General features: G+C 45.9%; 1 pseudogene; it reads left to right on the forward strand.

The window, feature by feature from the left end:
- Window positions 1-6,140: 6,140 nt before the first annotated feature.
- Window positions 6,141-6,249, forward strand: LOC137345355 (U2 spliceosomal RNA; annotated as a pseudogene).
- The last annotated feature ends 2,436 nt before the right edge of the window (window positions 6,250-8,685 follow it).

Here is an 8,685-nt window from a genome sequence, read left to right on the forward strand (position 1 = left end):
CCCTGGATACGGGGGAGGTGCCAGAGGATTAAACAGTGTCAAATGCGACAACTTTATTCAAGAAAGGGTGTAAGGACAGTCCGGGTAACTACAGGCTAGTTAGATTAACAGCAGCGGTGGGTAAGGTTTTAGAAAGAATAATCAGGGTAAAAAATCAACAGTCACTTGGAGAGGTTCGAGTTAATTAAGGAGACTGAGCATGGATTTATAAATGGAAGTTCATGCTTGACTAATCTAACTGCATTTTTTGATGAACTAACAGAGCAGGTTGATGAAGGGAATGCAGTGGATGTTGTTTATATGGATTTTAAGGAAGCGTTTGACAAGGTACCACATAAAAGGGCGGTTAACAAAATTGAGGTTCGTGGTATAGGAGGGTCAGTGTCCAATTGGATAGAAAATTGGTTTAAGGACAGAAAACAGCGAGTCTTATTAAATGGTTCTTTGTCAGACTGGAGGATAGTCGACAGTGGTGTTCCCCAAGGGTCAGTGCTAGAACCACTGCTTTTTTTGCTCAAGGTAATTGACTTGGATCTTGGAATACAGAGTAGAATCTCAAAATATCCCGATGACACCAAACTTGGAGGAGCGGCAAACAGTGAGGATGATATGAACTGCCTGCAACAGGACAGTGACAGGCTAGCAGAATGGGCAGACAGGTGGCAGATGGAATTTAATAGTGAAAAATGTGAGGTGATGTTAAGGAATAGGGAGAGGCAATATATACTTAATGGCACAGTTCCAAAGAGTGTGCTGGAATAGAGGAAATTGGGGTTCATGTGCATCAATCTTTGAAGGTGGCAGGACATATTGCGAGAGTGGTTCGCAAAGCATATGGGATCTTGGGCTTCATAAATAGAGGCATTGAGTACAAAAGCAGGGAAGTTATGCTGAACCATTATACAACTCTGGTTAGGCCCCAATTGGAGTGTTGCTTCCAGTTCTGCTCAGCAGACTTTAGAAAGAATGTGAGGGTCCTTGAGAGGACGCAGAGGTGATTTACCAGAATGGATCCAGGGATGGGGGATTTTAGTTACAAGGTTAGGTTGGAAAAGCTAGGATTATTCTGCCTAAATCAAAGGAGATTGAGTGGAAAATTGATAGAGGTGCATAACACCTCCAGAGAACAGGCCATCCTGGACTGGGTATTGTGTAATGAGAAAGGATTAGTTAACAATCTTGTTGTGTGGGGTCCCTTGGGGAAGTGCGCCCATAATATGATAAAATTCTTCATTAAGATGGTTTGTGAGAGAGTTGATTCCGAGACTCGGGTCCTGAATCTAAATAAAGGAAACTATGAAGGTATGAGGCGGGAGTTGGCTATGATAGATTGGGGAACGTTACTTAAAGGGTTGACAGTGGATAGGCAATGGCTAGCATTTAAAGAGCGCATGGATGAATTACAACAATTGTTCATTCCTGTCTGTGCAAAAGTAAAACAGGAAGGGTGGCTCAACTGTGGCTTACAAAAGAAATTAAGGAAAGTATTAGATCCAAGGAGGAGAAATATAAAATGGCCAGAACAAGCAGCAAACCTGAAGATTGTGAGCAGTTTGGAATTTAGCAGAGGAGGACAAAAGGATTGATTAAGAAGGGGGAAATAGAGTATGAGAGTAAGCTAGCAGAGAACATAAAAACTAACTGTAAAAGCTTCTATAGATATGTGTAGAGAAAAAGATTAGTGAAGACAAATGTGGGCCCCTCACATGTCAGAAACGGGGGAATTTATAATGGGGAACAAAGAAATGGCAGACCAATTAAATACATACTTTGGATCTGTCTTCACAAAGGAGGATACAAATTATCTCCCAGAAATGTTGGGGAACATGGGGTCTAGTGAGAAGGAGGAACTGTATGAAATCAGTATTAGTAGGGAATGTTTGGGAAATTGATGGGATTGAAGGCCGATAAATCCCCAGGGCCTGATAATCTACATCCCAGAGTACTTAAGGAAGTGGCCCTTGAAATAGCAGATGCATTTCTGGTCTTTTTTCAAAATTCTATCGACTCTGGAACAGTTCCAATGGATTGGACGGTAGTTAATGTAACTCCATTATTTAAAAAAAGAGGCAGAAAGAAAACAGCGAATTATTTACCGGTTAGCCTGACATCAGTCGTGGGGAAAATGCTGGAGTCCATTATAAAAGATGTAATAGCAGAGTGCAATAATAACTCGTCTCCACTCCTAGTATTTCTAAATCCCACACATTCACTATAATGTGAACAATTATTTCCTGTTGTGTCTCTCTCAGATTTGTGAACTTCACTGGATTGGAGTGAGGTGACATCTACTGGCGGGAAGCAAGAACTGCAATCAAGCAGCAGAAACTCCACAGTCTGTCAGGGTTAAAGAAACATTGCAATGTGAGGATACAGCGAAGTGGTTTGATTGGGTAGATGGAGACATGATTCCACTTGTGGTGGTGTCTGAAGCAAAGGCCAGAAATACAAAATTGTCAGTAATAAAAGAAATGAGGAATTCATGAAAAATGTAGTAACGTAGTGAATGGTTAGAATGTGGATAGAATAGAAAGTGAGATTGGATGGACAGAAGCAGTCTGAAAGGATGGCTGAAACAAAAGGTGAGTGCCCTGAAACGTTAACTATGTTTCTCACAGCACAGATGCTGCCAGAGCTGCTGAACATTTCCAGCACTTTCTGTTTTTATTTCAGCATTTGCAGGATGTTGCTTTGATCTGAAAAAAAATGGATGATTGGCTGGGGGGTTCCAGTGAAATTCCATAGCAGCTAACAAAGCCTGACCTGTCAGTGGCTTGTTGGTCTAGGCGTATGATTGTCGCTTAGGGAGCATGGTTAATTAACATGCGAGAGATCCTGGGTTCAAGTCCCGGACGAGCCCTGGTCTGCTGGCATTTTTAGATTAATGTTATCTATTGGTTTCAGCCTTGCAGAAGGTGGAATTGACTTCCATGCGGAGCTGGCTTGAGGACCAGACAACTGGATTCAAAGAGCTTGTCGACAAAATTGCAATTAACTAAATGTACAGAAAGCCAAGTGGGAATATAAAGTTGTTGCTGTAATTGTGACCTGACTCCAAAAACAACAGGACTGGGTTCTAGACTGGAATGGAATGGAATTCTTCAGTGTTTCTGTTGTTTGGCTTGCATTGACTCATCGATTTTCTTGTTTTTCACTTTGTCGATGCCTTTGAATAATTGTGGATCCTTCTTCAGGGTGTCTCCTTTCACCAGGTAGTTCTGACCTCCGATGATGTTGATTGTAATCAGCTTCAATTCGCTGATAGTTTTGGAAGTGAGCAGATTTCCTTTGCTTGAGTCTACAACATGGAACTCAGTCTGACATGTGGACCCATGGGAGGATTTGAATGCCATCCCTGCGTTGGAGTTGCATCCATCGAATAAGAGACCGAGTAGAAGTGACAGTTCTGTCAGTCGAATATGAGACTTTTAATGGCAGGGTTGTGAGTTTGAGTGCCATTCTGTTTTTCCCTTTTTTAAGGCTTCATGAGCAGAGAGTACAGGGAGTGTTTGACATGAGCAAGTCTCGCTTTGATTCAGGACTCTTACCTCTCAGCAGCATCTCACTATGAAAGATTGAATTTGATCTCATTTCATTCTCAGCTCGGGGTCTGTGCGGCTCAGTGGCACTTCTGGCTGTCTCCCAAATCACAATCCATCAGTACTGAGAAAGCAATGGGGAATATTACTCACATGTTGTGTTCGTTAATTTTTTGGAAAACTTGAATGTATGTATTTTCTTCCACAACAAGGACACCAAGCCACTTTTAATGTAGGGCTGAAATAGCTCAGTTGGGAGAGCGTTAGACTAAAGGTCCCTGGTTCAATCCCAGGTTTCAGCAATTTCGCTTCCTTATGTGTCCCTTGCCTTGGTTCTGATTTTCCAGTTGCACAATTTACTTTGAAATTATTTACCAAGCACCAGTGGATTGAATTTGAGAAACAACACAGAATCATTTACAACATAGAAGGTGGTCATTTGGCCGATCACGTCCATGTTGGCTCTCCCCGGAGCAATCCAGTCAGTTCCATTCACCAGCTCGATCCCTTTCCTCCTGCAAGTTTCTTTCCTTCAAGTATCCATCCAATTTCCTTTTCAAATCATTGATTGTCTCTGCTTCCACCACACTCGTGGGCCAAGACATTACCACCCACAACATTAAAAATTCCACCTCATCAAGGATGGGAAATACTTATATCTTCTATATTTGCTTATTCTCTATTTCTATGAGAATAGACTGGCAGTCAACATGAAAGGAAACCCAAAAATCTTCGAGCAGCATGTAAATGATAAGTGGGTAGTAAGAGGTTGAGTCGGGCCTATTAGGGACAAAAAGGATAATATAAGCTTGGAGGTGCAGGGCAATGTTAATCTACTTAATGAGTACTTTGCATCAGTGATCACTAAGGAAGTTGAATTTGACAAAATATCAGTTGAAGTGAAGAAAGTAGAGGCAATGGAGAGAGTACAAATTAGGAGAGGGAGGTACTAAAAAGGCTGGCTGTGCTTAGGGAAGATAAATCACCTGGTCCGGATGGCTCACATCCCAGGTTGCGAAAATAAATGCGGATGCAGATAACGGAAGGGCTTGCTATAATCTTCCAATCTTCCCTGGATACGGGGGAGGTGCCAGAGGATTAAACAGTGGCAAATGCCACACCCTTATTCAAGAAAGGGTGTAAGGACAGTCCGGGTAACTACAGGCTAGTTAGATTAACAGCAGCGGTGGGTAAGGTTTTAGAAAGAATAATCAGGGTAAAAAATCAACAGTCACTTGGAGAGGTTTGAGTTAATTAAGGAGAGTGAGCATGGATTTATAAATGGGAGTTCATGCTTGACTAATCTAACTGCATTTTTTGATGAACTAACAGAGCAGCTTGCTAAAGGGAATGCAGTGGATGTTGTTTATATGGATTTTAAGGAAGCGTTTGACAAGGTACCACATGATAGTGGGGTTTACAAAATTGAGGTTCGTGGTATAGGAGGGTCAGTGTCCAATTGGATAGAAAATTGGTTTAAGGACAGAAAACAGCGAGTCTTATTAAATGATTCTTTGTCAGACTGGAGGATAGTCGACAGTGGTGTTCCCCAAGGGTCAGTGCTAGAACCACTGCTTTTTTTGCTAAAGATAAATGACTTGGATCTTGGAATATTGAGTAAAATCTCAAAATATCCCGATGACAACAAACTTTGAGGAGTGGCAAACAGTGAGGATGATATGAACTGCCTGCAACAGGACAATGATAGGCTAGCAGAATGGGCAGACAGGTGGCAGATGGAATTTAATAGTGACAAGTGTGAGGTGATGTATTTTGGCATAAGGAATAGGGAGAGGCAATATTTACTTAATGGCACAGTTCTAAAGTGTGTGTTGGAATAGAGGGACTTGGGGTTCATGTGCATCAATCTTTGAAGGTGGCAAGACATATTGCGAGAGTGGTTAGCAAAGCATATGGGATCTTGGGCTTGAAAAAAAGAGGCATTGAGTACAAAGCAGGGAAGTTATGCTGAACCATTATAAAGCTCTGGTTCGGCCCCAGTTGGAGTGTTGCTTCCAGTTTTGCTTACCACACTTAAGAAAGAATGTGAGCGTCCTTGAGAGGACGCAGAGGAAATTCACCAGAATGGATCCAGGGATGGAGGATTTTAGTTACAAGGTTGGGTTGGAAAAGCTAGGGTTGTTCTACCTGCATCAAAGGAGAGTGAGGGGAGAATTGATAGATGTGTTTTCGGCTATGACAGTTTTAAATAAGTTGGCAAGGAAACATTGTTCCCGTTAACTATTGGTACAAGGACTAGGGGACACAGATTGAAGGTTTTGGACAGGAGGTACAGGGGGAATGTGCGCAAGAACTTTCTTACACTGATTGGTGATGATCTGTAAATCGCTGCCCACGAGGGCGGTGGAAATGGAGACAATCGAGGATTACAAAAGGAATTTGAATGGGCACTTGAAGGAAATAATTTTACAGGGCTATGGGGATCGAGCAGACAAGTAATAACTCGTCTCCACTCCAAGTATTTCTAAATCCCACACATTCACTATAATGCGAACAATTATTTCCTGTTGTGTCTTTCTCAGATTTGCAAACTTCACTGTATTGGAGTGAAGTGACATCTAATGGCAAGAAACATGAACTGCCGCTTCTCGGCCTTTTGGCTCAGATCAAGTGTAGTATCTGTTCTTATCAGTGCTTATTTGATTGAGAAGAGAACATGATCATTGCCTTTTGATCCTGGGGAAGCTTTGAGTAAAATGGCTATAACCAATTTTCGAACTTCGGGCCAGGGAGTGCGCAACACCGTTCGGGTGGTCGTGAAGGACAGGAAGGAGATGCACCAGTCGATCGCACCTTCTTCATCAAGAAAATTCTCTTCGATTGCTGCGGATTTCAAGCGACGGACGTCTTCTGCCTCCAGGATTTCCCCAGCAGTGGATACTTAGACGTGACGTTCCGGAACGTGGCGGGATGCATCAAGTTCCTGAAGGCGTTCAAGGAGAAAGGGGACCGGGCGCCACTGTCGATCGTCACAGCGGAGCCGCTCTTCACGCTTCCGTCACAACGGGACCGGGTGGTGACGATTCACCTCTACAACCCCCATGTTCCGGTGGTGGATGTACTCACCTTTCTCGCCAGGTACATCGAGGTGGACGGCAGCAGCACTAATGTCAAGGACCCCTTTGGGATCTGGACCAGCAAGCGGCAGGTCAAGGTGACCTTGAAGGGAGATGCCAGTGGAGCCATCATCCACCCTCCCTCCAGCTTCGCTATCGGGGGAAGTCGAGGCTTCTTGGTCTACGCTGGGCAGCCCAGAGTTTGCCGCACCTGTGGTAAATCTGGTCACATGGCAGCCAACTGCAGCACGGTTGTTTGCAAGAACTGCAAGGAGGAAGGCCATCAGACCAAGGACTGTAAGCAGACTAAGTGTTGCAACTTGTGCGGTGCGGCAGGCCATCTCTACAAGACCTGCCCCAAACGTTGCCTCAGCTATGCTCAGGCGGCAAGGTCCAAGGATAGGCCGGGAGAAGGTTCGACCAAGGCGTCCGCTGTTCGAAAGGAGACCAGCAGCTTTCTCCGCAGTGAGGAACTTCAACCTGAGAAGGAAGGGGAGGCAGCTGAAACCAACGACCCAGCACCTACCCAGCGCCCGGAAACCCCTCCTCCACAGACAGAATCGATGGAGGAGGAGGCAGCAGATGGACAAACATGTCAGTGGCAAGTGGTCCAAAGGAAAACCACAAAGAAAAAACATCCCAAAGCCACCACCCAAACCAGTGGCAAGAGGAGGCTCTCTTCTGAATCAGACTGCAACAACTCCTCTTCACTGGACGGGGAAATGCTGGAACGACAGCCCCTTCAAAAGAGGCGGCAGAACTCCGAGATGGATGATAAAGCATCCCAGCCCCCGGGCACTGGTAGCTGTGAGGGGCCCGGCGTGCCCCAACCCCAATGCCCCACACGTAACGAAGTGGCCAACGCATCTCAGCTCTGCGACACCGGGAGCAAAGACACGTCTGGCGCACCTGAGCTCCTGGAGACCGGGAGCTGTGATGTTTTCGAGGAGGAACAGATGGAAGCAGCTGAGGACAACCCAATCCTCTCTGCCTACAAGACCCCCCCCGATGTCACCCGAGCGGCACAAACCCCGCATGAAAAATCAGGAGGGGTTTTTGAGCCCAACCAACGTGAAACTGCTTGCGCACACGATGGGTATGCAGGAACATCCCGAAGGGGAAGGACTGGGACTAGCGAGGACAAATGGTATGGGAAGCAACAACTAATTTTTCGTAAAAAATGGGTGCAAGAATTGCTTCCATTAATGTGCGTAGCATTAAATCTACTACGCGATGTGTTTCAACCTTGGATTACCTTGCCAAGGTCAAAGCTGACCTACTGTTTCTGCAGGAGTGTGGAATACCACACCTCAGCACCTACAGGCAGTGGTCGCGATGGTGGTCCCACGGGCCATCGATCTGGTCGGGGGGTAATGACTGCCGTTCCTCCGGCCTGGGTATTTTGCTGCGGGGAGGTAACTTCACCATCTCCGAAGTTAAGGAGGTGGTGGGCGGCCGCCTCCTCGTAGCAGACGTGATGTACAACAACGCTCCGCTCCGGTTGATCAACGTGTACGCCCCGGTACAACGCAGCGAGCGGCTGACCGTCTTCCAGCAGCTCCCACTGCTGCTGGCGACGTCCAGGCCGGTCATCCTAGGCGGTGACTTCAACTGCATCATCGATGCGGCTGGACCATCCGGCAGTGACGACAGCAAACTGGACGCTTCGTCCAGATTCCTAATAGAAACAGTTAAGGATGCCAAACTGCACGACGTCTTCAGCAAACCTGCAGACGGAGCGCAGCGCAGATACACATGGTCAAGATCGGACGGGTCTGCCCGTTCCAGGATTGACTTCCTGTTTGTGTCCCGTGCTGTCACGGTCGGATCCACCGACGTCAAGCCGGTGTTCTTCTCCGACCACTGCCTCTTACTGGCCGACTGTCACTTGCAGGACGACCAGCGGGTTGGCAGAGGGACGTGGAAGCTCAATGCGACACTGCTGACCCCAGAAAACGTTGAGGAACTCAAAAGGGATTACAAAGGTTGGAGGACCGTGAAACCCCTCTTTGAGTCTCCAGTTCACTGGTGGGAAGCGATTAAGGAGAACATCAAGAGGTTCTTCATCC

This window comes from Heterodontus francisci, chromosome 28, assembly GCF_036365525.1.
Source record: "Heterodontus francisci isolate sHetFra1 chromosome 28, sHetFra1.hap1, whole genome shotgun sequence".
Taxonomy (NCBI): Eukaryota; Metazoa; Chordata; class Chondrichthyes; order Heterodontiformes; family Heterodontidae; genus Heterodontus; species Heterodontus francisci.